Below are 12,902 nucleotides of genomic sequence, written 5' to 3' on the forward strand. Positions count from 1 at the left end.
CTGATATATAGGCATTTTAAACTGGACTCCGTTAACATCCCACATGTCAATCTCTCTTACTTTATCTCTATTTATTTACTTTACATTGTTGATTGATTATGGTTGTTTGTTTGTTTTATCTACTATAATGAAAAACGTCTAAGGTTTTTTAAGATATTATATTCCACCATCTCTAGGTGCCGTTAGGGACAACAATTATAAGAGAGAAAAAAAAAATCTCATACAAAATGACCACGATCATAATTAATCAACAATGTAAAGTAAATAGATAGGGATAGAATAAGAGAGAAAATATATCATAAAAAAAATTTGGACACAATGATAAATAACATTTTATGTTTGTGTCCCCAATGATTAATTCACGTTGACCACGACCAATAGAGACCAAGCTATCTAAGAGCATCTACATCCGTGAAACTCTTGGAGTTTCTAAATAACTGTTAACTAATTTTTAGAAATTTTGTTTCTAAAAGTTTCTAAACTCCCACATCCCTGAAACTAAGATTAGAGTTTCTTAATTGCCACATCATCAAATAAATTACAAGAGAAAAGAATTTCAACCAATTATTTGGCCACGTCAGAGTTTATAAACAGTTTCTTATTAAGAAACTTTGGAGCAAAGTTGCTAAATAAGAAACTCATCTGCATCCCTGAAACTGGTTTAGAAACTGCCACATCAGATTAGAAACTCCAAGAGTTTCAGGGATGTAGATGCTCTAATGCTTTTAACCCAGTTTACATAGGTTCGTGTATGAATTTACGCTCAATAATACCTGGCGCTTTCACTTCAATACGTAAATAACATTCTTTAAATAATATATTTCATTAGACAATATACATGTCTATTTTTCTTTTACCTTTTTGAAATATTTTCATAGAAAAACTCACACAAAATGATATTTAATGATATAAGAAAAGAAAAAGAAATGAATACATAACCAATCAATTATCAATCAATCTAAAATTTCTTAAATAACATTTAAAAATGGGAAAAAAATCATAACTAATACAAAAGATGATACAATTTACATATAACGAGTACGTATCTAAATAAATTTAGACTTCTACACATAGAAAAACATAAAACAGATGCATATAATCAAAAGAAGACAGACTAAAATTGAAGGACTGACATTTAATCCAAATTTTAATCTTTTTTCACAACCGTTGACGAATCAAGACACTACGTACTTAATATAAAAATAGATATAACTTCCTAGAGTCAATCAAAAGACAACTCAAAACATCAAAACACTAGTTATTGTTATGGTCCCTAGGTTGACCAAACATAACTCAATAATTAACTTACTAATGACATACAAACTCTAAATTGACTTCACTGCCTTGGAATGCTTGTTTGATCACAATACCTCAAGGTTTTTTTTAAAATCGCTGTTTTTTTATGGTCCAGATTTGTTGAAAACAGCGATTTTCAATAAATCTAAAGAAATAGTAAAAAAAATCCAAAAAAATGTAAAATTTGGTCTCTAAATACATATTAATATGTATAACAAAATGAACGGTTCGGATCGACCGTTAGGATTTTGAAAAGTCAAAATCCAAGGCGTTGCATGGAGGGGCTCTATGCTATGCATAGCATGCTAGTATATTCCTATATATTCATATATATATAGAGAGAGAGAGAGATGGGCTATGGTGCATTGCAATGCATGGAGGGGTTTGTGCATTGGACCATAAATCTAAAATTCAAAATCCAAATGACCGATCCAAACCGTTCATCTTGTTCTCCATATTAATATGTGCTTGGAGACAAAATTTTACATTTTTATGAATTTTTTTACTATTTATTAAGTATTTTACAAAATTGTTGATCCAACGGTGGCTGCTGATTTTACTGTTTTGTTAAGCCACCGTTGGATCAACAATTTTGTAAAATACTTAATAAATAATAAAAAAATTCAGAAAAATGTAAAATTTGGTCTCCAAGCACATATTAATATGGAGAACAAGATAAATGGTTTGGATCGGCCATTTGGATTTTGAATTTTAGATTTATGGTCCAATGCACAAACCCCTCCATGCATTGCAATGCACCATAGCCCATCTCTCTCTCTCTCTCTCTCTCTCTCTCTCTATATATCTATATATATATATATATATATATATATATATATATATATATATACCGCATATGATCCCAGTGCCCATAGATCGCGCGCCGCACCCGTGGACCGCGTCTCTGAACCACGCACGGCACCTGCGGACCGAGCCTGTGCACCGCGCACCCTTTCTCTTTTTGTCTGCTGAAGGCGGGATTCGAACCCAATTGGGGTCTGTTGGTGCCAAAATTCTTACCACTACACTAGAGTTCACATATGTTATCTTATAGATAAATATAGTATTTAACTATTTTTTTCTACAAATTTGATTTAAATTATTTCTCCTCCTTTTTAAGGAACTTAATGTTTTCTACTACATGATTTGCTCCTGTTGCTGTGCACGGGCACGATTACTAGTATATATATATTTATTTTGTTGAATTCTTACAAAATAATTAAATATGGTTTCTCGATCAATTCATTTCTAATTGATGAGTACGTGGCAAGCAAATCACAAATCTAGTCTACCCTTTTGTTGGACAGCTTCCTGTTCAAGAAACTCTCCCTGTCCCCCGAACGCGTATCCTTTGCATTAATTTTTTTTGTTTTTTTTTTTGAAAACCTCTATCCTTTAATTGCATTAACTCAAAAGAAATTTTTTTGGGTTTAACGCATGTCGGCCGTCTAATTATGATCAGAGCTAATTAATTCAGTTCCCGTCTATGACGTACGGGCTCTTTCAATATTAGTATGGATCTCAATTGGACGGTCCGGGTTTATTAACGCACTGTGAGTTATTACAGAGGATACGAATTCCTGGTCCCCCTACTGAGCAATTAATTTAGCTTGATGGTGCTTACAAAATATAAATTAAAATATATCTCCACTTGGACAAAAAGTAATTCTGCATCAGCTGTTCACTAGCATATATACTTCGTTTGTGAATTGTATATTTTGTTAAGTATTCTGCTAATTAAGTGTCTAAGTTGATCACATGTTTGGTGGATAGTTTTATTTATTTTTATCGGAAACCATCTATTTGGATGATTTGAATTGCAAATCACTGGACTTCACTTGTGCCTCAAATTTTTTTTTTTAATTATTTTGGGCTAAAAGCCCGTAGACATCTCACTAACACTTGTGCTTGAACAACGTACTGTTAGCTTGTGAATTTGTGATTCAACAAGTGTGAAAACTAAGAACTAGTCTTTGATTTAATGGCAAAGATATATGGTCTCTATATAAGAGGTCATGAATTCGAAACTTAGATGAAAAAAATCATTTGTTGTATTACAAAGATGTGGCTTGACCTCCAATTTTTACTCAGAAACAAGGGTGGAAACTATGGTGGAGAGAGAAGTTGGGATTTATTTTAGATAAACAGTAAATAACTTTATTTATTATTCCCAAATTGGTGAGTTTTTCACATCATATTTTGGTTTATTCGATTCAAAATCTGAAACTTCAGGCCAGTTGATTATTTTCAGAAATAGCAGGTGACATCATTTTTCTGTTTCAAGCTAGATCTTAGTTTTAATTAAACAATTCTCTGTTTTTGTTTCACAAATTAAGAAGACTTCAAACTGCATATTTTTGAACAATTCCGACAATGTTCCATGAATCATCTCCATTTCTCTGCATTGACGAAAAAGTTCACTTTGCATTTCATTCAGCCAATTCCACAAAGACTAAGTTAATTAATTGTACGAAAAATATAAACAAAACGTACTTGACAACTTCTGTACATTATTTAATTCATATATAATTATCTTCAGAACTAAGGAAGTTAAATATGTCCATCTAAATATCTCTAGGAGTATGTTTGGATGGAATGAGAATAGTTAGAATAGAAGATTCTTCTAGAATAAAGGCTATTCAGAATAGCAATGTGCATTCAAACAATATTTTTGTTATTCGGAATAATTAGAATATAACTGTTATTCTTTATTCCTTGTAAATGTTGTAATAACTATTATTCGAAAGTGTGAAGAGAGAAAAAAAATGTTTTCTTCTCGGATTTCCGCTAACACAGTCCCGAAATTATAAAATTGACATTATTTTTGTTATCTTCACGTCATGACAATTCATTTGAGACCCCACTTGCCTTTTTTTCCTCTTAATTAGCACCTTGTTAACACTATATATTCTTTATCGATTACAGCTATTCACTATTCCAAATTTACAATTCAAACAATATTTTTACTAATCCGAATAGCACCATTTTTATACGAGAAAATATAACGTCCCCCGGGCTATAGTCCCCTGAAAATCCCCGCGTATAAAAACCTTCTATTTTTAGCTTAGTTCCGACGCGTTTTTTCGTCCACGCGCTTTCAACTGCCATAACCGGCAACGATGCGGTCCCCACTACTACAGCCGCCATTTTTCTTTTCTTTTTTTGAAAATTGAATCATTTTTTGAACCTTCTTTCCTTTTTTTTACCGCTTTCCCTTTTTTTACAACGTCAAATATCTATGATTGTCTGAAGTATATTTGTATGTAAACAAAAATTTTATAAAATGAGTACATTTCAACAAGGATGAACCAAATACAAAAAATGTAGATTTCAAGTACAATATGTATGTTCACATGATAATATGTGTGTGTTCACAGGATAATAATTTTTAGAGAGTATGCAAGTAGTGATTTGCCTGATGTAAAATTGTTGTATTTGTGTTACGTTGTATATGTTGACAAAATTGTTGAAAGAATTTTACTTGTTAATAGAATCATTCCTATATGTTTAAAGTATTTGTTGAAAGAATTTAATTTTTTTTTAATTCACAGAATTGTTCACTATTATTAACAGAAGTATCACGCAAAAAAAAAATTAGAAAGTGGATAAACGTACAAACTGTTGAACAGAGACCTTCTAGAAGGTGCCAAAAAAAATTATAGAATAATTAAAATAAAAAGATAAATTTTAAAAAAAAAGAATTTATGGGTATATTTGTAGAATTTAAATTTGGTCCCAGTTCGATATATACATTCTAGAAGGTGGTCGTTAAATATCTTCTAGAAGGTGGTCCCCAGTTTAACTGGCGATTGTACTTCAATTGTACTTTGTTCATTGACCACGCGTTTTCATCTGGGACCACGCGGTTTCATCTGCAGAACATCCATTGAGCTTGTTTATATGATTATTTTCATAATATTACAAGATCTAATTAACTTGTTTATAGAATTAGTGTAAAAAGTCCGGAAATTTTCAGGAGACTGAAGGCCGGAGACTATTAGCTGCTTCCTTTTTATACTAATATGAAAATCACTATTTATTTTCTATTTTCATTTACTATTCTTAAATTTCACTATTCAAACTATTCTAACTTCTATCCAAATATACCCTGGAAAGAGAAATTAAGTAAAAAAAAAAGCAAAACATAATATGAAGAGCATCTCGAAAAATACTCAAAATCTATGTACAAGATATCTTCATATATAATTGATAAGCTTGAAATCACCACGGCATATAAAATCTCAAACAAAAAACATCAATTAACCAGAAGTCAAACAGGAGGTCTTCTAGTGGTTGATGTCGCCGACGAGCGACACATCGGACAAGTCGAATGTAATCTCAACCATTTAGTGATGCACTCGGTATGGAAAAAATGCTTACAAATTGGTATTCGTTTCACCGTCTCCCCAGTTTGTAAAATGCTCAGGCAGATAGCACACTGCGCCCATCGGTTGCTGTTGCTCTCACTACTATCACAACTGTTATTGTTGTTGTTGTTGTTGTTTTGCCTTTCGTACATAAATGTCGGCAAAGTTGCTATTTCACGCGCATCTAATCCCGTATCTATGTCAATATTATTGTTATAAGTTGCGCTTGAAATCGTGCTCAACCTCCTTGACTGTTCCATTAGGTTGTGAATATAGAACACCAGAAAAACGATTGCTGAGCCGACGAGGAAAAAGACGACCCAAATGGTGCCGGCGTACAAGTACAACAGGATGATGAAGGAGACAAGTGGGGCTAAAATTAGGAAAATCATGCTGCACTTTCTGTTGCCACAACAGGTGGCTGTCACAGACCTGTAACAGATCCCAGGTGGTAGCATTGATATAAGCTAGATTGAGGTGAGGTTTCTTGGAGTAAGATGGTACTATGTTATATCAACGGAGTACGCTCTCTATAAAATGTATCAAGTGATGAGGAACTTCAATTTGTTCTAGATTCAATTGATAAATGCTTTGACCTATCCAAACTACGATTTTGGTGAGACTTGCTGATTTGATGCTTTGTTATTTTAATAGATGGACGCAAGTTAGTCACCATTTTTAATGTAATTTTTAGAAGTGTCTAATGCTTAAGGTACAATTAATTATAATTATATCCTTAAATTAATTAGTTATTATTTCTAAAGTACTTCTAGTGTTCTGTCAACGTCTCAAGAATGTTCGTACGTATAATACTCTACATATTTTTGTTTTAAAATAAAAGATAGAGACTAATCATTTTGCTTTAAATATTTACAAAAAAATTAATAGCAGGGTACCGTGTGAAATAAATAAATAACCCCATTAAATTCATGGCAATTTATTTGATTTCGGGGTGGTTTCTGGAAGCCAGATTCACGTGTCCTTTTCGATTTTGTTGTAATTTGGTGATTGGGATTTTGTTTGAACACAGAATGATAAAACCAACGAGGCACAAAATTCAAGAAATTTTGTTCCGCCTGCTTCTAGAGCCACTGCCAGATGGGACCGGAATTACTTTTAACATTTAAATATTTGATCTGAGATCCAGTTCGGATTCACCAACAGTAACTTTAGGGATAGAAATTTCCTGTCCCAGAAGTGCAGGTGATTCGATCTCCCGTCAAAGACCTCAACTAACTCATTTATGCAGAAGTTAATAAGTTGTTGTCTACAAAGTAAAGAGAAAATGACTGTAAACAAATTATTGTAGAACACAAATAAAGAATTGCACGTAACGTAGTCAACATATATAACAAAGAAAAATCAACTATATATAACTTGCTCGAAATGAAATGCTGACGCTTTCAGTACATTACAAGTAGAATTATTAAACATAATTTGTTAAAATAAATCTGGTGCGCAGTAAGCCTAGATACGTCAATATATGAGTATTTTTAAAATGCATTATACGTATAATATAAATAGAAAATTAATTGTACCGATATTTTCATCGAAAGGTACAGCACATTCGACGTTATATGTTGTTCAGCCAGATTTTTTTTTCTTGACTAAAAAGAAGGCTATATCTCTTTAATAATTTTATTTACAAAAAAAAAGAAAATAATAGTATTTACAAGGATTAAATTTAGATGAAAAAGAAGAAAACAAAAAACAACTGTGCCACCGAGCTAGCTGATTTATAATTAAGCTGACATGAAGATTCTACGATTTTTCACCTTTCTGATATTTCAGACATAGGAAATAAGGATCGTGTCCCACTGATTCCATTGTGTGAGTCATACTCGTACTGTATGCTAGATGGTGAGGTAATAAATCTGCTGCGATTTCAAATTTTCTGCAATTCCTGCGATTTCAAATTCTTTCTTTTACATTTTAAAATGTACGGATCTCAAGGGGACCGTTCGGTAACAAAGGACTAAACCTCCTTAAAACTTAATCCGCTTATTTTAACTTTCTTAGCCGCTTAATCCTACCGAACACCGGTTCTTTAGCGCGGATTAAGAACACCTCATTTAGCTTCCTTTTGTCCGGATCTTAATCCTCTGCCCGGACTTTAAGGCACTCGCATCCCTTCCTTTAGCTTCTTTACCAAATTCACAGATCTTAATCGAACATCGGTTTCTTGGCGCTCCTTAAGCTCTTAATCCTTCACTCTTAATCCTTTGTTGCCGAACGACCCAAGGAGTTATTTTTTATGTACAAATCTCTAAACAAATAAAGGGATTTGAAATCGCAGAAATTGCAGGGATTTTGAAATCGCAACAAATTTATTTTCACGTTGCTGGTGCCTGGTGGCAATTTTTTTTTTTTTTCGGTGAAACTAGTGGCAAGTTGACAAACAAAAAATGAGTAGGACCATGAGACTAGTAGGTGAATCCGGTCGAGAGGAGCAGCAGGAGCAAAGTTGAAAATTTGAAATTAAGAAGCTCAATTGAGCAGTGTAATTTTATTTTATAAAAAGTAAAAAAAATATTAATGCATAAAAAAATTATAAATTTTAATAGTCCGGATACAAATTCAAAATTTTAGTTACTTCAGGAGACCCAAATTCCCGTCTCACATGACTTTTGTGGATTATTCAGAATTTCAAATGAAGATCTCTGTCTTGAGATCTGCCTCAAATTTTGAGCCTATTGATTTTTTATGAATAATTATTGGTCAGTACAAATGGGAGGTAAATAAATTATTAGAATTTGGTTCAGCTAGATTAAAAGTTTGTAATTTGAAAATAATTCAAAAATAATTTGAAATTATACAGACCGGAAATCTTAGTTTCATAAGAAAGTCCAAAGAAAAAAAAAAGTTCGGAAAAAGTTATCAAATAATTCATAAAATTCGGAAAATTTTTTATAAAATTTGCAAATATTCCGTGAAAGTTTGGTCAGCCATCACCAAAAAACAAATTATTTAGGAATTTTGTAATTATGATTGGAACAAGTCACTGCACTGCACGTAGCTAATCCTAGCAACAATAATTGAAAACGGGACGCACCCGATAAATATCGAATCTAAGAGCATCTACATCCCTGAAACTCTTGGAGTTTCTAAATAACTGTTAACTAATTTTTAGAAACTTTATCTCTGAAAGTTTATAAACCCTCACATCCCTGAAACTCAAAATTAGAGTTTTTTAATTGCCACATCAGCAAATAAATTACAAGAGAAAAGAATTTCAGCGAATTATTTGGCCACGTCAGAGTTTATAAACGGTTTCTTATTAAGAAACTTTGGAGCAAAGTTGCTAAATAAGAAACTCATCTGCATCCCTGAAACTGGTTTAGAAACTGCCACATCAGATTAGAAACTCAAAGAGTTTCAGGGATATAGATGCTCTAAATCGGTTCGATGTTATTTTGGAACAGTCCAAATAATCCGTACACACTTGATTTGTACGAATATTGATGCAGCGCTATGTTGTAGGCCATGTATGTCACGCAACAAGTAATTTCAGAAAAATGTACAGAAAAACAAAGAGGCGCTAGATGAATCGAACAACTGTTGTTGGCTCGGGTTTTTCAGTAACCAAGATCGTTTGGCTTTAAGCATCGTCCAACTTTTGATTCGCATCACAGATCGATATGGGGGTACAATAGGGTGAATATGAGTCAGATATTATCCGACTGAATCTGAATTTATACTTGAAAATTAGATATTGATATCCATGCAGATAGTAGTACGGATAAGATTTTGAATTTTAATTATCCGTATTCAAATAATAGATATATATCATATAATTTAATATATATTATAAAAATATTTATGTAGATATCCAATATCCAATCCTTATTCATCTAATATCTGATTCGTACCCCCCCAAAAAGAGCACAGATACAAAAATAATTTTACCACTATCTAACATGTATCCGATCCGTTTTCACCCCTAGGTACATATACATAATTTCTCGATTTTTTTATTAATAAGAAATCATAAAAAAAAAAAATTAAAAATAATATTAGTAAAAATATTATTTTAAAAATAAGAAAACAGTTCTAGACCATGACGTCACGTCATAGCAAATACCTATCCATGGAGAAAAAGAAAAAAAAAATTGTCTGTTAACATTCAAAACACGACACACGACACATTCAAAACAAGATACACGTCATGTGTGTTGGGAACACATGTCGTGCTTCAAACATGTGTCGTGTTTTCACATGTTCAAAACATGACACAACATGTCCGAAACACGACACACGTGTTTTGATGTGTCTGAAACACGTGTCATGCCGTACTGTGCTAACACATTAAAATTTCTACACGATTAACAAGCAATTAAAAATAAAAATGAGTACTAATTTAATTTAATTAACTAAAAGCTAAATATTTATTTGCTAAAATCAAGCATATTATTATTAAAAACATTCATTACTTAATTCACTAAAAGTTTCTGATCAACAACAACGGATATTTAATTTACTTTTTCCTTTTCTCCGTGAATGAGTATTCATATGACGTCCCTTAGGGACGCTTACGGCTGTTTTCCGATTTTTAAGGAAATTTTTTTATACTGTTCTCATTTCTAATTATTAGTTTTTATGATTTCATATCATTAAAAATTTCGGCATATATAATTCCTCGAGTAGAACTAGGGTGCTCTTAAGCTCACCAAAATTTTGGTAAGCTTAACTCTAAAATTCATCAAATCGATTTCAAATGACGAATCCGAACCGTTGAAACCCGCCTACCTTACGTGTGATGCATCTACATGTGAAATTTTTAAATATTCAAATTAATTTAGTATAAAGTCAAGCGGTCAAAATTAGAAAGTTAATAAATTAATTTTAGTGCATTCATTTTTTGAACCTTTTTTGACCGCTTGACTTTATACTAAATTAATTGGAATGTTTAAAAATTTCACATGTAGATGCATCACACGTAAGGTAGGCGGGTTTCAACGGTCCGGATTCGTCATTTGAAATCGATTTGATGAGTTTTAGATTTAAGCTCACCAAAACTTTGGTGAGCTTAAGAGCACCCTAGTTTTACTCTAATTCCTCTATCGTTAAAAGCTTAGCAAGCTACGGAACTAGGGCTGGCAAAAAAATTCGATGTTCGTGATTCGATTCGGGTTTGATTCGAGTTTAATTCGATTCGAAATGGGTTCGAATTGAAACAAACCAAATCAGGTTCGGTTCAGAATTAATTCAAACCAAACTCAAACCTAGCCTGGTTCGATCGAAAAAGGTTCGTGATTTTTTTGTGGTTCGAATCTCATAAAATCACCGGCCATCCATTTACCTGATGAAATTAAAATCCAAGATAGAGAGTCATAATTTAACTTAGCCGACACTCCATCGCTCTCAAATCTCAATAACTTAGTTCTCTCTCCACCTCTCCCTAACTCACTCTCCTTCTAGCTCTAAAATCTAGCCGACGCTCTCGGCGACTGACTGTCTCTCTGGTTGTCACTCCTCTCTCCGGCCTAGATGACTGTCTCTCCTCTCTCTTCGGTCGTCTCTCATAGTTCATACCAGGAAAGCTGTCTTTGATGTATTTTTTCATGAACAATTTTTCAACTTAAAAACACTTATTTCATAGTTCATACAGGTAAAAGGAAGCCATGTGAATTTTGTCCCGTGAGAAAAAATAATTTAGTTCGTGATTCGATTCAGGTTCGATTCGAAAAATGTGTAGTTCGCAATTAATTCGGTTTGGTTCGAAATGAATCAAACTAGGTCCAGTTCGAAATTAATTCAAACCAAACTCAAACCTAAGGTAAGTTCGGTTCGGTTCGGTTCGTTGCCATCCCTATACGGAACGGAAGCTAGCTGTTTGTATTTTTTTTCTTTAAAAAAAAAAGATTGGCTGTTGCAGTTTGTTATCTGTAAATAAATAATTGTTGTTACAAAATATTATAAACTTATTTTTTAATTTTTTTTAATTCAAAAATTTTAAATGTCGATTTCAAACTTGTAATCATGTTTAATATCCATGAGAGATATATGTACACAAATTTAAAATTTTTAAGTTTATTTATTAATAATGTATCAAGTGGTAGAAAATGAACAAATCTAGTAAACGTACTATGATTCATCAGTTATTATAATGCATTTATTTTTTATTACTTGATTTAGTTTTAAATGAATTCTAAAAATCATTCATAAATTTCTTCTGTATCTATCTCTTATAAAAATAAACAAGATCAATAGTTTGAATTTCACATATAAATTTAAATTTTAAAATATAAATAAATAAGTGAGCTGTTTATAAGGTTTCGGATAATTAGAGACAAACAGGGTGGAGAAAAGAAGCTGATATGAATAGTTGATATCCTTTTCTATAGACCCCACGGGGAGTGATAACGTGGAGGTCATTCAAGCATTCCACGGTTTCCACCGAACCAGGGGTTGACCTACATAGAAACTAAATTGAGCGTGTATTAGTATTTACCAGTATCCAAAAACCAAAGGAACGGTTGCTCTTGAGTACTGACAGCAATCAGTCTGCATCCATGAAAGAAAGGTATCTAATCTCATGGAGATCATCGTAGGATCAGAATATCTATCTGACAAATATATCTACCAGATTATCTAACTGAATTTCATCAATTTAATGGATAATTATTTTTACATTTCTTTAACTTGAACTGGCCGATATTCTCTTCTTCAACCTCTGTATTTGAGTGAATCTCTCGATCTTTTGAAATTCCGTATTTTTCTCTGTTACTTCTCCTAATTCTCTTTTGTCTCTCATTTTCTTTTTGCCAAAAAAACTTGACTGATGCCTATAATGGATGTGACCTTTGAACAGCTCAAAATTAAATTGGAGGGACAAAGAAAAACCTATTGGCAAGACAACACTAAAATCATAACATCTTTTTAAATATTAGTTAAATTTGTAAATACCAACATCATCAGTTTCTGTCTTGTACTAACGGAAACTGACATAGCCGGCCCTTAGTAAATAAAAAGAAAAAAAAAATCTTTTCAACTTAAAAAAAAAAATGCATATCTGATTGCCCAATGACCAACGATTGCTTTTGTTCCTCAACAACGGATATATTTGCAATTGTCAGTAGGGAAACAAATGAAAATGAAATCTAAAGAAGTGACAATACGTTGTATGTACTATGTACAAAACATCAAATTTCAATCTCTATACAACATTATAACATGAAGACTTAATTTAATGAATAAAAATCAAAAGCTATTCAAAGTTCTTCAATCTAGACTGGAGGT

This window comes from Carex rostrata, chromosome 13 (genome assembly GCF_964058835.1).
Source record: "Carex rostrata chromosome 13, lpCarRost1.2, whole genome shotgun sequence".
Lineage (NCBI taxonomy): Eukaryota > Viridiplantae > Streptophyta > Magnoliopsida > Poales > Cyperaceae > Carex > Carex rostrata.